General features: G+C 37.3%; 1 long non-coding RNA gene across 1 annotated transcript; it reads left to right on the forward strand.

The window, feature by feature from the left end:
- The first annotated feature begins 8,930 nt into the window (after nucleotides 1-8,930).
- On the forward strand, nucleotides 8,931-17,502 carry LOC137634183 (uncharacterized). The gene is made up of 2 exons (XR_011042486.1): nucleotides 8,931-9,046; nucleotides 16,901-17,502. It is a non-coding gene; the product is annotated as an uncharacterized lncRNA (long non-coding RNA).
- Nucleotides 17,503-17,705: the final 203 nt, after the last annotated feature.

The following is a 17,705-nucleotide window of genomic DNA, read 5'->3' on the forward strand; positions in this document are numbered from 1 at the left end:
CGAAAAAAAAAAATGTAAAACAATATTTTAGCTAAAAAAATTTGATGATATTCAATCAAAAAAAAAGTAAACAAAATTTTCCGACAAATAAACATCTAGAGGAATCATTACTCTGTGATAGTTCCTTAGTACGTAGTAATTTTGAAAGAATTGGGAAAAAACGAAAAAATGGCAATCACCGGAAAATCGAACACATACCTATATATACGCCATATCTGGCTAAAAAAAAGATAGGCATGGGTAGCCAGATCATCTAGAAACACTTTCCAACACTATAAAAATATAAGTTTTGCGACACTACTTGCCAATTCCTTACGGTAACATGACTAAGCAAAAAAATGCAAAACAAATAAAAAGGGGCACTCGTGGAAAAATGGCCATTCTAATATACGGCATTTCAGAAAAAAAAAATTTCAGCCACGTGCTAGGCAAACCATCAAGGCATATTTTCCGACAAATAAACATATAAATGAAATATTACTCTGTGATAGTTCCTTAGTACGTAGTAATTTTGAAAGAAATGGGAAAAAACGAAAAAATGGCAATCACAGGAAAATCGAACACATACTTATATATACGCCATATCTGGCTAAAAAAAAAATAGGCATGGGTAGCCAGATCATCTAGAAACACTTTCCAACACTATAAAAATATAAGTTTTGCGACACTACTTGCCAATTCCTTACGGTAACATGACTAAGCAAAAAAATGCAAAACAAATAAAAAGGGCCACTCGCGGAAAAATGCCCAACATTCTAATATACGGCATCTCAGATAAAAAAAAAAGACATGCACGTGTTAGCCCAACCATCAAGGCACACTTTCTAACACATAAACATGAAAAAAAAATCAATAATATACGGCAATTCCTTACTACGTAGTAAATTTTTACAAATATTGAAAAAAAAACAGAAATTGGCAACCGCAGTTAAATACCCAATATACCAATAACTACGTCGTATCTGACAAAAACAAAATCACGCATGGGTAGCCAGATCATCTAGACACACTTTCCAACATTAAAAAAGCAAAAGTTTTACGACACTATTTCGCAATATCTTACGGAAAAATGACTTGGCAAAAAAATTAAAAAAAATTAAAAAGGGACACTCGCGGTAAAATGCCCGACATTCTAATATACGACATCTCAGATAAAAAAAAAGACATGCACGTGTTAGCCCAACCATCAAGGCACACTTTCTAACACATAAACATGAAAAAAAAAATGAATAATATACGGCAATTCCTTACTACGTAGTAATTTTTACAAATATTGAAAAAAAAACAGAAATTGGTAACCGCAGTTAAATACCCAATATACCAATAACTACGTCGTATCTGACAAAAACAAAGTCATGCATGGGTAGCCAGATCATCTAGACACACTTTCCAACACTAAACAAGCAAAAGTTTTACGACACTATTTGGCAATATCTTACGGAAAAATGACTTGGCAAAAAAATGAAAAAAAATGAAAAAGGGGCACTCGCGGTAAAATGGTCCTCGTGGTGATGAACGACATTTTAACTAAAAAAAAAAACATCCACATGGTAGCCAAACAATCCACCAAGACTTTCCACAACTGATAACCTATACAAGTTGCACCATTCTACGACAATTTCATAATACGTAATAACTTTGATAATTATGCAAACTACCTCAGAAGGGTAAACTCGGACGCGAACGACCCCGACTCGTCTCAGAAATCGGGGAAGGAGTACAGCTACAGCAATGCACATCTGGACACTACTAGAGCGTGTAGGGGAGACACCTCCTGCAGGTCGATCACCCACAAATTCAGTCACAGGGGTGAGTCACGTGAGAAAAACCTGTTTTTTTTTGACGCTCGGGGTCGCAAACGACCCACCGTACCTATCCAGGGTTTATCTACCCATTTCTTATTCGAAAATAACTCTGATACATTAATATACCGGACCTGGTATATAAGTTAACGGTACCAACCTCTGGAGAAACTTAAGATGTTTAACTGTTGAAAATGGCGGAAACGTATCTCCCTTCGGTATTATTTTACTATAGTTCCAACTCTTTCTATAATAATTATAGTATTATAGATGCATTTTGCATAAGAAATTGTTAAACTTTGTCTCTGAACACTTTTTTGGAGAAATTCACCATATGCGAGATATGAATGGTTATAGAATTCCTATCCTCGAAAAATTTCGAAGTGTTTTGTTTACTTTATCACAGACACAGTTTGCAGTTTGTGCTGTGATGCGAATTTGTTTTTGTTTGGAACTGCATTGTGGTTCTGATGCGAATTTTTCCCTCTTAAAATTGCATTGTGGGTAGTTACATCGTATGTCTAGGAGTCACGTGACCTGGTGAAAATCTGACAGCTGTCAGCCATATTTGCTTGTCATTTGGTTGAAGTCTCTCATAGAATTAAGGTATGTCTCTGTGTTTGTCTTGCAATTTTGATTATTTTCGATTAATTCATGATTTTTATGAAAATGAAACACGGTGCATTGAATTTTTAAGAGAACATGGAGTGCTACCTGCAGCAGTACAGTGTTTAAATCGTGGAAAACCCTGTCAATTCAGAAACGATAAAAACGTTTGGCGCTGTACAGGTTATGTTTTAGACAAAAGACACAAAAAGAGAAAATATTGTAATTTTACTGTAAGTGATCGGAAAGGCACATTTTTAGATAAAGTTAAATTGCCAGTATGGAAGTTGATGATTTTTGAATCCTTTTCTGATGACGACGACGACGACACTGTAGATGAGCCACAACCTTCTTGTTCTGGATATAAACCATCAAAACGTTTGTGTCCATCCAATTAAGGTAAATTTTTAATTGTATTTCAATTAGTAATGTAACATAATATACTTCCCAAGTTAGGTTAGGTTAGGTTGGTTTGATCTGGTTAGGTCATTTAAACACTATCCGGGGAGGTACAGGGGCGCAGAGCACCCCGGTCAGGGCTCCGTGTCCTAGGTTAGGTTAGGTGTCCTAGGTTAGGTTAGGTTGGTTTGATCTGGTTAGGTCATTTAAATACTATCCGGGGGGGGGGGGGTATGCGGTCAGGGCTCCGTGTCCTAGGTTAGGTTAGGTTGGTTTGATCTGGTTAGGTCATTTAAATACTATCCGGGGGGGGGGGGTATGCGGTAAGGGCTCCGCGTCCTAGGTTAGGTTAGGTTAGTTTGTTCTGGTTAGGTCATTTACACACTATTGGGGGGGGGGGGGGGGGTAGTACGGGGCAGCGGAGCCCCCCAGTCAGGGCTCCGCATCCTAGGTTAGGTTAGGTTGGTTTGATCTGGTTAGGTCATTTAAACACTATCGGGGGGGCTCTGGCCCCCGTCAGGGCTCCGCGTCCCAAGTTAGGTTAGGTTGGTTTGATCTGGTTAGGTTAGCTGTCCTAGGTTAGGTTAGGTTTGTTTGATCTGTAGGTGCTCCTAATCCATTAATTCATATGCTGTTTTGTATCCATGGTGATTTACCCCACCCAAAACCCCGTGTTCCCAAAGGGTCCCCAACCTTGTTGGATGTAGTAGGGGGGTATAAGCTACTAACTGAAAAACAACTTATTTCCCCGAACTATTACTATCGTAACCATTCACAACACATTAAAACACACACGAAAATATATAATTACTCTACAAAAATGGAGTTGGAACTACTGTAAAAATTTACCTTAGATTTAATAGGTCATAGAAGTTTTTTTTCCCCCTTCTGAGTGAAAATATATTTTTATTTCGAATTATAAAACGAAGTTGTGACTGTAAGCATACTGAAGTAGGACTAAATCTCGGGTAGAATTATAGAACAACACGGAACTACATTTCTAATAGATAAAACTACTTTTCCTACAGTAAATGTGGTTTAAATGAATTTGACCTTTATTGCCACCACAAATAAACCGTTCTCCCATTATCCCTCCCCATCACCAACGGACACAGGTAGGAACCTGGGACTTTGGGGGGAACGAAAACAGGAAAAACGTGATTATTCAACACTTTCGAGATTCGTAAACGGCTGCCGAACCTAACAAACCCACCTAACCCAACCTAACCTAATAAATCCCAGGTCACAGACGTAGGTGGGGGCAGGTCCCTTAGACCCTTCTTACCAGATCACAAACCTGCCTAGGTCACTGACCTAGCTGTGAACAACCCTAGACCCTCCTTCCCAGGTTACAGACCTAGATGTAAACAAAAGGGAAATACACATTTCAGGGTAATAGAATGCCAATATTTTGAAATTTTATTTTGGATTTATTATGCATCCCAGAGAATAATGCATAGAGGAAAAAAAGATTAGTAAACCATTATCGATTCACCAGTAAAATTTCCCCACCCAAATCCCCCGGTTCACATTGGGTGCCCCCGTTACCGTAGGATATATTACGGTACATCCTATTAACTATTTATTTGCGATGGAAATGAAGGTCATTTTCTAAAAAAAAAACAGCAAACAGGAGTTTTTCTATATGAAACTACATTCCTTTATTAGTAAAGCTTTTTCAGTGTTTTTCTATATCAAATCACAAGTGTATGGTACCTATAATTGAGAAAAATCAACAAGATATTTTTACATTTTCTAGAATTTATTGGTTGTTACATACTTTAATTTGCTATAAGAATATTTGGTTCATGTATTCGGCTAGAATTTAAAGTATGTATTTACCCTTTTATCATATGACACTCAACTATTAGAAGAAGGCCCACCTGTAGGCCTAGATATAAGTTTTTTTCTTGCTGATACCCATTTAAACTATGTAGGGGGTCAAATATTATTAATGATGTGCTATGATTTATATTTTTAATTTTGAGAATTCTGGTAGTTTGGGTGATTGTGTACACCTAATTGTTCTAGGTTGGTTTATTCGGATCACCTGAAGATTGGGGACCCCAACACTAGCTGGGGTCGCTTATCTTCAGGTGGAAAAAATTGGGGTCTTCTTTCTTCAGGTGAGGAATTTAAATCTAAGAATGGGACTAACAAGCTAACCAACCAGTTTATAAGTTAATTATTATTAGTGTAACGAAATGAGTGAGACTAACCAGTAAAATAGCTAACCAACTTATCGATATGGTAGCAAATAGAATTTTTTTTTTAAATTGACGTTATTTAAAAAAATCTTATTTTTCTTTAATGGCTAAGAGACTAATCTGTCTTCTATAAAAGATAATTATGTGTAGAAATTCCAATTTAAAGAGTACTAAATTCAAAAGCAAAATTTCTATTTGTAATGACCTATTTTTTGCTAAATCTAAACTTTCACTGCAAAACTGGATTCAGGATAATATTCTAAACATTTCCAAAAAAAAAAAAAAAAAAAATATGATTGATATTTACAGTTTTCTTCTCAGGGAAATCTGCATGAAGTATTTTGAGGCAAACCCAGTTAGACTTGGTTGTAATGGCATAATTGCACAAATTGACGAGTCTTGCTTTGCGCGCAAAAGCAAATATCAAAGAGTACGTGTACCAAATCGGCCATTATGAGTATTTGGAATGGTTGACACTAGCATTAAGTGTTGGATATATGGTGATCGTTGAAACACGTGTTGCTGCAATTCTACTTCCAATCATAGAAAAAGTTGTTTTGCCTGGTTCAGTAATATACAGTGATGAGTGGAAAGCTTATTCAAAAATTCAATCACATCTCAGATTTCAGCAACAGACCGTAAATCATTCCCGTAACTTTATCAATACAGAAACAGGAGTACACACACAGGCCATCGAAAGTTATTGGAACAAGCATAAATCAAGGATTAAGAAAATGCGTGGATGCAAGAGAGAATTTTCAATATATATTTACAGCAATTTATGTGGTTTGAAAGGTGTTTTAATGGTAGGTTCGATTATTTTTGTACTGAAATTGCTTTTAGTAGAATATGGATTGTTTGTATAAATTTGTTCTTTTTAACAAATATTTCATAAAGTAGTTTTAATAAATATATATTGTTTTCCTTTTTTTATAGTAACCTATTATAAGACAAAATAGATCACCTGGAGACGTCAATAAGCTGGGGTCGCTTATATTCAGGTGGAGAAAATCAGGGTCTCTATTCTTCAGGTGAGTCTAGTTGGGGTCCTTTATCTTCACAAGAAATATTTGGGGTCGCTTATCTTCAGGTGATCCGTTTATTCTATAAGTGCTTTGTTTAGTGTATAAGATCCTTTTTATAAAAAGCAGAGCAGGAATCTCATCTTTTAGGTGGGCCTAAACCCCCCAGTAAGGCTTAATTATACATATCAGCTCCCAGATAATGGGCCCAGTTGTTAAGTCGGAATTTATGGGCACGACTGAGCACATATTGAAATGTACTGTAATGCACTAATCAAGAAAGTGATGTCCATAAATTTTGTCCTAATTTTTACATCAAAATTTAACTTTCATTCCCTAATATTGCAAAAATCTACAATATAATATATGAATACACAGAACGATAGAGATGTCTTAGCCTAGGGGCCAGATCCTGACCTAGCTAACCTGAAATCCTCTCCCAACTAGCAAGACCTTAGAAAGTGCAAATTGAATCAGGTTAGGTGGGTGCGTCCTGAAAGGACCTTTCATAAACTAGCCTACAACGTTGTAGACTACAACCAAAATTACAGTCCAGGCATAAAATTTAAGACAACCCTTTTAAAGTATTACTACAAAATGCTGTCTATTATATAAAGTAAATATGGGGCTGCCTCATATGTTTAAACAAGATTTACTGCCTTTCCCTACCTTAACACTTATCTAGATTACAGGAATGTGTACTAACCTAACCTAGGATGCGGGCTCCGCCATACTCAGACGCTCCCCAAACCTATGTGACTTATAATGTTGTAGATAGAATTAAATTGAGGATATACAGTATCCCAATTTCACATACAATGCTGTAGATTAAATCAATTATGGAGGTATATCCCAACTTAACCTACCGCATGACATATTCCTGTTTAAAACATAACTCAAACAGTTATCAAACCTTTACTGTAGAGTTTTAAGCTTTGTAATATAGCTTGTGATAGTTTGGCTCATCAAAACATTACCTAAGGCACAACTAACAAAAATTCACAGCATAACACTTGGCAACTGTATACTGTAATAGTTAAATAACTTGGCAAAATTAGATTTGCTTATGAGAAGTGGTATATTTTTTTACTTGTTTAAGCATAATTTGTTCTGAACTTGAAGCAGAAAGAGAATAATAACTTGAAAATAAAGCAACATGTGATAGAACTTGCTAGTATATAATGCATTAATTGGTAATATATACTTATTTCTAGCAAAACTCTAATTTTCTATGGGAAATGGACTGGTGCTGGCTATTTTGGCATATTTCTCTATACTGTATAGGTAATTGGAACTGGGTCATAATTACTTGTGTATTACCCAATTGTTCACTTTTGAGAGACTGGTTGTGGTTACCGCACACGCATTGCTTTTCAGTCGTTTTTGGTAGCTTTGTTTTTTTGCATGATGTGTAATCCTTAGCTTGGTTTATGATTGAATTAAGAGGTGCTGAATATTTATGTGTAAATTTCCCGATGTTGTTTTACAGAGCCCTTTTTTCCCATCCGAATCAGTTCCACCATGTCTACCGTTGGGAGAAAAGGTCTTCCATATGGGATTTCAATCTATTTCAAAATTTAGTGATTTAATTTATTTTTGCCATTGATTGTTTGAAATACTCGGTTCAGTATATAGCTATTGTTGCTCGTGTGATAGTGAAACTATCCCCTGGTTAATACGTGATACTCGATTTTCCAGCAAAACTGGAATTTGCTATAAAAAATGGATGTGGGCTAGCTACTTTGGCATTTGACTCAGTATGATTAATGGGGGTCTGTGACCCAAGTGTCGTCCGATTCAAATTTGGATATTATTTCCAAGTCTGTCAGTTGTTTACCTTTGGGAACCTAATGGTGGATTATTAGACATGTGTTAGTTTAAATTGCTTGGGGAACTGTGTGTTTTTTTTTTGTGACATATTAATCAGCTTGGTTTTTAACCAATTTAGAGCTTATGAGTACTGTACATATTCTCAAGTCCCTGAATGTACTTTTACTTCTCCCATCCCCACCCCTATTTTTCTTTGGTTCCATCATGACTAGCGTATGCTCTTGGTGTTATTTAATAGATTGGGAGGTGACTTAAGTATGTTTTAGGAAAAGATGACCCGGTATATGAGTTTTTACACAAAGGACGAGCCATCCCTTCATCCGTACAATGCGCTACCTGCGGATATCCGTATGTCTTTAGACCTCAATTGAATCTGTGGGCTTGTAATCAATCGGTCAAGGTTGCTAAGAAAGAGAAAGCATCATGCATGCAGGTTTTTTTTAACCACATTTAAGGGCACTTTATTTTTTTTTAAAGCCTACGTTCAAGTGTGACATAACTACTGATTGTGAATATTTTCCTTTAAAGGACCTTTCAGCATGGCACTATTGTCCAGAACTTACATGCTATTGGTGGCCCTGGCATAGTTGGTGAATTGGATGAATCCAAGTTTGGAGTGTCCAAATACAACAAAGGTAGACTTTTGTCTGGTGTGTGGGTATTTGGTGACATAGAACTGGAGAGCAAAAAAAAACTTTGGTTGATCAACCAAAAAATGGATACTCACTTGTGCCCTTGATAAAACATTTTATTAAGTTGGGGTGTTTAATCCAGAGTGATTCATGGAAGAGCTATACAGATCTTGCCTCTTGAGGATATGTGCACTTCTATGTTAATCATTCAGAAAAATTTATGGATGCAGACAGGTTGCACCTATCCAAAATATCGAGAGGTTTTAGGGAGAAGTAAAAAATTACATTCTCGGTGGTGGAATGCAAAAAGAATGTTTTGTTCAATATTTATCTGTCTTTATCCACCAGGTAAAATTCATTTTAATACGCATTTTGAATTTGATGTATTTTGTTTTTCATGAACTATCATACTAATGTGTGTTTATTTTACCACCACAGGAGGTCCGAGCATTTACATCATTTACTGCTTCATGCTACCAACTTGTATCCTGACCCAGTGCTCCCACCATCTATAGAAGATCCTCAACCATCTACCTCACAAATTTGAGGTAAGGATTACTGTATGCCTACAGTACTTATGATACTTTAGTAGTGACTACGTGGATAGCATGTCCAGCATAACCATGTAATGCTTGCCTGAACATAGAACCTGTGGGATAAGCTTTATTTCTTAGCAAAGTGACTCTCGGTGGTGCAAAAACTATTTGAGGGACAATGAGTCATAGGTAATTATGATTTAGTTTCACTCCACTTATGCTAGGGTCCCCATAATTTTTTATTATAGGGAGGGGGTAGAAAACCTTATGAACAGGTGTTGTCCCCTAATAATCATGGTAAAAAAAATGAATGTGCAGGGAAATTATATGGTTCATGTACTGTGCAAGCAAGCCAAAGTGGAGCAGAGCCATTTGAGGTACATGATATAAATTATAGATAATTATGATATTTTGATAGCACAGCACATCCATGTACCGCTTGCAAGAACATCGGAGCAGTGAGATAGTGTTTATTTGTTAGTAAAGTGAGTCACAAGATTACAAAAACCAGTTGAGAGACGTGTGAATCATATGAATATATGATATCTTTTCACGCCACTTTCAATGGAGCCCCTCATTATTATGATGGGGGGAGGGTATGAAACATGAACAGCTGTTTTCCCCTAATAATCATGATTAATTATGACTAAATCACAACGTGATGAGCAGGTAAAATGTATGGTTCCTGTATTTGGCTAGAAGGTAAAATATTATATATTCATTGTTCAGTTGATAGCGATACAGGAATACACTACAAGAAATGGGCGAGTGCTGACTATTTTGCCATGCTTCTCTGTATGGCTAATGAGCCTTGGGCATAATAACTTAGGTATCGATTGACTAAAATGTGAGAACCACTTACTTTTTTAAGTCCATTGTATACTTTTGAGACTTTTTGTGGGATACAGTACTTAAGTAGTTACTCAAGAGGATGGATTGTGCAGCGGATCCATTTACCACTTGCCAAAACAGAAGAGCAGTAAAATAATGTTTATGCGAGTGATGTAATGTGAATCGTAGGAAATTCAGATACTTTATCTTCATGCCATTTACACGAACCATATAATTTTGCAACTCGTTATCTTGTGTTTATTATTTATTTCTTATCATTCCTATTGCTGAAAATAATCTTTTTTTTTTTTTTTTCCAAAACTCTGGTTTCCCACAGGGATCCCATAGGGTTGTTATTGTATGGGGGAGGGTTTGGACATCTTATAAACAGGTGGTTTGCTCCCTATATTCATTTTCAAAAGTGGACAAATTACAAAAGAGCAATTAGGAAAAATATATGCTTCATGTATTTAGCTATAAATTAAAGTATCATATATTTACCAAAGAATGGTTCCCTCAATTTTTTTGCTGCTTTACAAATCAATGGTGAATAATTATGCTTATGTTATTGTCCTATGGATTTAGGACTTTTTCATATCTGATGTATTTACTAACTGACCTTTTGAACCAAATGAAACTTCCAAAAGTTTTATGTAACAGCAATTTCTTAAACCCTATGGAGTTACTTAATAGCTGGTGTGTTTGTTGAAAATGCTTGTGCAGGAACAAAATATTTGATAAGGTCATCTTCATTTACTCTCTGGCTGCCACTTGTGTAATAAGTGCTTCAGGGAGAATACAGTCTATTTATACTTGCATTTAATCAAAGTAAGTGATGTATATAAGAAGCTCTGTGTAATGTACATAAGAAGATCTGTTTAATGTTAACCAAGTGATATAGCATCATTATTTATCAAATGGAATACTTACAGCGGATGAAGACTACAATCCATGAGGAATAGCACCTGAGGCTATGGTAGGTGATGTTTAGATGTGATACCGTACAATCATCTTCCACTGTTTTCCCCACCCTAATCCCAGGTTTCCTGTGATGCATTTGATACATGTATTTTTCTAGCCGAGTTTGGTGTGATTTATGCCCGTCTCGTTCGTTCACTGTGTAATTCACTTTTTATGGTATCCCCACCCGTAAAACATCCTTTCCCACTGAGAATCCACGATAATTGTGCCATTTATGGGGTTGAGAAAAGTAAAAACTAATGGTTGGAAATACTGGACACATTAATATATGGTTCACTTATATGAGAAGAAAATTAGTATCTTATCTTCTAACAAACTATATTATCTATAAACAGACTATGTATCACAAAATATTTGAACAGCAATGAATGCTATATCTTCAACTTGAATGGGATAAATCAGGTTAACTGCAAGTTAAAATAAGTATTCTGCAATATTAATCTTAATTAAATGCAATTTACACTGTTTCAAAAGATCAGGTATCAAAAGAACCTTCATTTTTTTGAGATGAAAGAACACTCCTAAAGCTAACGTTGCTAAGAGGAAATAGTGGGAAAACGAGTTTTTTTGTGGTATGGGACCACTGAAAATTAGTAAAATATGATGATAAATGAGGAAAATGACAAGATATTTCCACAGCTGAATTTCACATGATTTGTTGTCTTTTAATTAATGATTTTTGCATTGTGCACATATGATACTCATAATAACCACCCCAAATATTGTTGACTATGCAATTACATTCCCCACTCTATCCTACAATTATGACGACCTCATTGGGAAATCATTTGATTCTACATTAACATGATTATTCCTTTTGTCCTATAAATAAGAGATAACTTATGCGCTAGCTGGAACGATAGATACAGTAGTAACAATGGGTAGGTGAGGATGAGCCACCTACCTGCCTGCCTGAGCCAAGCCACTTTTGTCTTTGGTTGCTTGGTTACAGAATGTTATACTACCAGGGACCTAATTTTAAACCATCACTGTTGGAACTTTCTCCTACTTTGGTTTGTTATAATAGTTTATTTTTGTCAAGTGCACTTTTACTTTTGATCAGTGGAGGAAGAGGTCTGAAAGATATAACAAAGGAAAGTTTTCCTTTTTAGAGAATCTTTATTTTTGTGTAGCTTTGTAAGGTTAACTGTAGCATGAGCCTAGTGTAACAATTCATCATCATATCTTATCACGCCAACATTTTACCCACTGCGTAGCAGCCTGTTTACATTCATAGAGCTTCACATTTGTACAGATTGGCTGCTTTTAACACCCACAAAGTATGTGGTTCATTGTCTGTATGTGATGCCCACATGGGGCCTCAGCAAAGGGGGTGAGACCCCACTTATGGAGATTATTAGCAGTCCTCCAACTGTAGCTCGTACTCGATTAAGAGTAACCCAATCCTTTCTACAGAGATTTGTTCCATGGGGAAGAAACTGACATGGGCTCTGTATGGCTTTGCCTGGTGGGCTGTGGTCTGTTTCTCTCCAGCATTCTAGATGGTAAGTTGATGACTCCATGGGGTCGAGGCTAATGGTGGTTATGAAGCTTTTGCAGGATTTCGATCTTTGTCTAACCATTCAGTGATCATAGCATGGGTGCTTTTCATCATTCTCTTGTTTATATTTTTGGGTCTTTGAAGGGGCTATTCAGCAGATAATTGGTGGTTTAATGCCTGTCAATCTATAGAGTACTGGGAGGGGCGTTGGTCTTAGGGCACCAGTAATTATGTGACATGCTTGATTGAGGTTGGCATTAACTTTATGGGGATGACATGACCTTTCCCAGACTGGTGAGCAGTATTCGCCAGTGGAGTAGTTGAGTGCCACAGGGGTTTTTGTCTTAAGATTGAGGATTTATTTCCCATTTTGAATGAGCAAATTTGCCAAAGAGGTTATTTCTGGTAGCTACCTTCTCCTTTACTTTCCATATATGCCCCCTAAAAGATAACGTAACAGGTGCTTCTGATATACCGGAGGCAAGTGACCAGTCCCTGTGGGATCAAGCACCTGCACCTTCCTGTGGGGAACTCAGGACTATTAATCCTTATGACATTTGGCTGTTAACCTGTTACTTCTTCACAAGTCTAGGCTATATGAAATAATGGCTAACCCCCATTTGTGCCGGTTATATCAAGTTTTACCCACTTTTACCCTTGCTATGTTTAGGGTTACCCAGTTCTTCCTGGTGAGGATTGTTTCACTGGGAATCCCTTCGTTTAGGCTAGACAGCTCCTCATTGGATGGCCATCAGTTGCTTTCCCACCGCTTTTCTAGCCTGAGAGTAGCTGCCCGAAAAGGTTCTAGTCCGTTCATTGTTGCAAAGCTTTTGTGGGATTTCAGTCTTGGCCTTGCTTCCTGATGATTGTGGAATAGATGCAAGGGGTCATTGATTTGTGTATTTTTTCAGTTCTTGCTAGCATTTCCGTCTTATATTGGATGGTGGGATACTGTCTACTTAGTATGAAGATGGTAGAGGTGTTGGTTTTAGAATGCCAGTAATAATCCAACATGACTTACTTAGCACTGTCTACCTCATGTGCATGGCTTAGATTTATACAAAGGGGTACTAAAATCGAGGAGCTTGCAGTTGTGTAAGTCGTGCCAACGCTTTCTAAAGATTTGGTGATGTAAACACATTATATTAGTCAAAACAATATTGTACTCTGTCTCTCTTCGAGACAGCAAGAGAGCTCCTTCTTTGGGAGAAGGAGAACAGGATAAGCCTGCTGACGAGGTTTGTTCAGGGACAGAAGAATGTGAGGGCGGACATGCTCAGCAGGAAAGGGCAGGTCCTTCCCACAGAATGGACCCTCAACCAACAGGTCTGTCAGAGTCTCTGGAGGCTGTGGGGGAGACCCCTCATCGATCTTTTCGCCTCCAATTTATCCAAGAGGATCCCCATCTATTGCTCCCTAGTTCCGGACAGAGAGGCAATAGCAGTAGACGCCTTCTTGATGGATTGGAAGGGGATGGACACTTATGCTTTTCCCCCGTTCAAGATCATCAATCTGGTAGTCAGGAAATTCGCCCTCCTCGATTCGGGACGGATGATCCTGATAGCTCCGTTCTGGCCGATGAGGGAATGGTTCACGGAGCTCCGTTCTGGCCGATGAGGGAATGGTTCACGGAGGTGGTGGACTTGTTGATGGACTTTCCAAGAAGCCTCCCTGCAAGTCCAAATCTGCTCAGACAACCCCACTTCGAGAGATATCATCAAAACCCCCTCGCTCTCAATCTGACTGCCTTCAGACTATCGAGAAGCTCGTCAGATGGAGAGGCTTTTCAGCGCAAGCTGCGAAAGCTATCGCCAGAGCGAGGAGGGTCTCTTCGCAGAGGGTCTACCAGTCCAAGTGGGAGACTTTTAGAGCTTGGTGTAGGAAGCACAAGATTTCCTCATCCACTACCTCTGTGAGCCAGATTGCGGATTTCTTGTTGTACCTCCGACAGGACGCTAAGCTAGCTGTGTCCACTATCAAAGGGTACAAAAGTATGCTCTCTTCCGTCTGTCGGCATAGAGGCTTGGACTTGTCTCGCGATACGGACTTACATGACCCCTTGAAGTCTTTTGAGACGACCAAGCAGACCCAGTTAAAGCCCCCTTCTTGGAACCTTGATGTGGTTCTTAAATTTCTGTGCACCAAGAGATTTGAGCCCATCTCACAGGCTCCCCTTAGGGAGGTTACCAAGAAGACCCTCTTTCTTTTGGCCTTAGCAACAGCTAAAAGAGTTAGTGAAGTCCATGCAATTGAAAAACAGGTAGGCTTCAATCTGAATGGGGCAGTTTGTGCCTTGAGATTAGACTTTCTCGCTAAGAACGAGAACCCTTCTAAGCCCTGGCCGAGGACCTTTGAGGTTCCTAACTTGACCAACCTAGTGGGTCAAGAGCAAGAGAGGCTGCTCTGTCCAGTACGAGCCCTCAAGACCTACTTGTCTCGTACAAAAAGTGTGAGAGGCTCTTCTAGCTCCCTGTGGTGTTCTGTGAAAGATCCTCAAAAGCCCCTTTCCAAGAACGCTTTGTCCTTTTTCTTGAGGGAAGTGATAAGAGAAGCGCATCTCTTGTGTGAGGAGGAACACTTCGGACTTTTAAAAGTGCAAGCTCACGAAGTGAGGGCCATTGCGACCTCGCTTGCTTACCGCAAGAACATGTCGCTCCGTCAAATTATGGATGCGACATTCTGGAGGAGCAACTCTGTGTTCGCCTCTCATTACCTCAGAGAGGTGAGGGTGGATTATGAGAAATCTTATACCTTGGGACCATACGTAGCTACGGCTTCTGTATTAGGCAAAGGAGTTACTACCTCCCCTCAATCTTAGTTTTGTTTACTTGTACATAGGTTGGTGTATTTTTTATTGGTTGTCTGAGGACTTAGACTTGTGTACAGTCACCTCAGTCTAGTTAGATAATTTTTATCTACTTTGCAAATGTTAGGTGGTTGGTTTGGTAAAGTTGCGGTTCTTTATTTTGGGCAATAGGTAGTCCTGAAGTCTAGTCAGATTGTTGGTCTCACCCCGTTGACAGACTCGATTGAGTGTTTTTCAGCACTGCAGGTCACATCCTGGCTGACACTCCTAAGGGAAAGCGACTCAAGAGGCAGGAACCTTTGAAGTCAGCTACCTTAGCAGGTAAGGAATCAAGGTGTTTATTTATCCTACAACTTTTTTGGTTGTTTCCCCAACGATGTTACTGTCTATCACCCTCCTCCAAGTTTGTTAATCAGCTATGTATATGTAACTGCCAGGTAAGTTCTATTCATAAAAATGGAGTTTTTATGATAAAACAAAGTTTTGTGAATACTTACCTGGCAGTTATATATACATTCGAAGGCCCACCCACCTCCCCTCAGGAGACAGGTCGGGCATAGATGAACTGAAGAACAGAAAACGGGAATGATTCCTCCTACCACCCTTTAACGGGTGTTACCACCCAACCACCACAAGGCGGTTGCCTAGTTTTAGAAAAATTCTGCCGAAATAGAGATAATTAGCTATGTATATATAACTGCCAGGTAAGTATTCACAAAACTTTGTTTTATCATAAAAACTCCATTTTTGGATAGGTTAGTTAAAGTATACCCAGTAAGTAAAAAACTACATCGAATAAGCTTGTCAGTGAACTAGCCTAGATTAGGTTAGTGGGTCAAGAGTGTGTGATAAAGTTATCCATATTTAAACTAATTAAGATGGTGAAGATTGGTAGAATAAACTGGTTCATTGATTGAAGGTTAACCAGAAAATTCACTTAAATGTATTAAGTGAGTCAAAGATTGTGTGATAAGGTTTACTATAGTTAAACTAATTAAGTAAGATGGTGAAGATTGTTGGAATAAGCTGGTTCATTGATTTAAGGTTAACCAGAAGGTTCACTTAGATAAATTGATTGATATGATAGGATAGCTGGAGTTATTTTGTGGAGGATCCATGCTATATATAATGAAAGTTTAGTATGCCATTTCAATTACGAGAGTGGTATATTTCCTTGATAAATTTAGGAAGTTGCAGGTCTTATTTTAGGTGAGGGGGAACATAATAATTATTCATTTGCACAGCACTATACTCTTGTATACTAAGCAATATTCTACTCCTGAAACTGTTACTGTGTCAATAAATCTTGTTTTTGCTCAGAATTTATACACATCGTTTTTATATAAATGTTTTTATGAGTAGTTTGTGTTTTTGACCAGGTATCCTCTGTGGTGTAAGGTAGAATGTTTTATTCAGGGAATTTATGGTTTATTGAATATCTCGAAGAAAACAGTGGAATACCAGAAGTCATTCATTCAATTTGTGAAGTATTTCCTTGTTAGGATTCAGGAATTAATCCTTTTTTGCTTTACATGATATACTTTGGGTTGTAATAGGTGTTGTTATAAATATAGTGGACATGTCTAATATGTCATTATTTCCAATATTTTAGAATATTTTTATTATTTTTAGTTTATCATGCAGAATGTTTTATCAAAAGTGTAGTCATGATATTGAAGTTCACAGTAAAATATTTGAGTAAGAAATATATATCTGTAAAATTAACGTTTTTTATTTATTTTTTCAGACTAGAATCATCAAAAGGAAATGAAATATAGTCTCCTGCTCAAGCTAGAAAATTAAACTGCTGTAAGACATTCCTAATGACGTCTAGATGAAGATCTGCAGCAAATATTCTAGGATTTACTACAGAAAAAATTCCAGAAAATTTCCGAGGAAGACAAAATTTTAAGTTCAAAAGGAGTAGCAAATAGTCTCGACTGAAAAGGCCATACTATCATCAAACCTTTTATTACTATTATCATTAGCCAAATTACAATCTAGTTGGAAACCCTAGTGAAATCTCTTATGATAAATATAATTATGGTCCTTCAATTATCTAAATGCTCAATTTACTAGTTATTGAGATTTTAGGGATCTCTGTGTTACAAAGGTCACTCCATTTATATCACATTAGTTCAATGGTAGTCACTAACTGAGAATTGAAGAACAGAAGTCGAGTTAAAGTAAATATGTCATTTACAATATCACCAGATTGTTTGAAGTTTATCAGTCTTTATTTTTGGAATTTAATTATAAAAGCCATTAATTTTTACTCAGTTTAGTAGCTAGTATTCTATTGGCTCCTAATCATTACAGAGTCAGTGCATATAAAGCTATTTTAGTTAATTTTGAATTTTCTGTATCTTTCCCTTAATAAATACAAGTGAAGTTATTTTTTCTAGTAAATTCTAAACGTCTAAAATTTAATTTGAAAATCAGGTCCAGAGCTACATTTTTGAGCATTGACTTTTCTGATTAAAATTCAGATTGCAATTTCTTAATTGTTATTTGATATTAAACGATCACAATCGTTTGAATAGTTAACTGGT

This window comes from Palaemon carinicauda, chromosome 44, assembly GCF_036898095.1.
Source record: "Palaemon carinicauda isolate YSFRI2023 chromosome 44, ASM3689809v2, whole genome shotgun sequence".
NCBI classification, from domain to species: domain Eukaryota; kingdom Metazoa; phylum Arthropoda; class Malacostraca; order Decapoda; family Palaemonidae; genus Palaemon; species Palaemon carinicauda.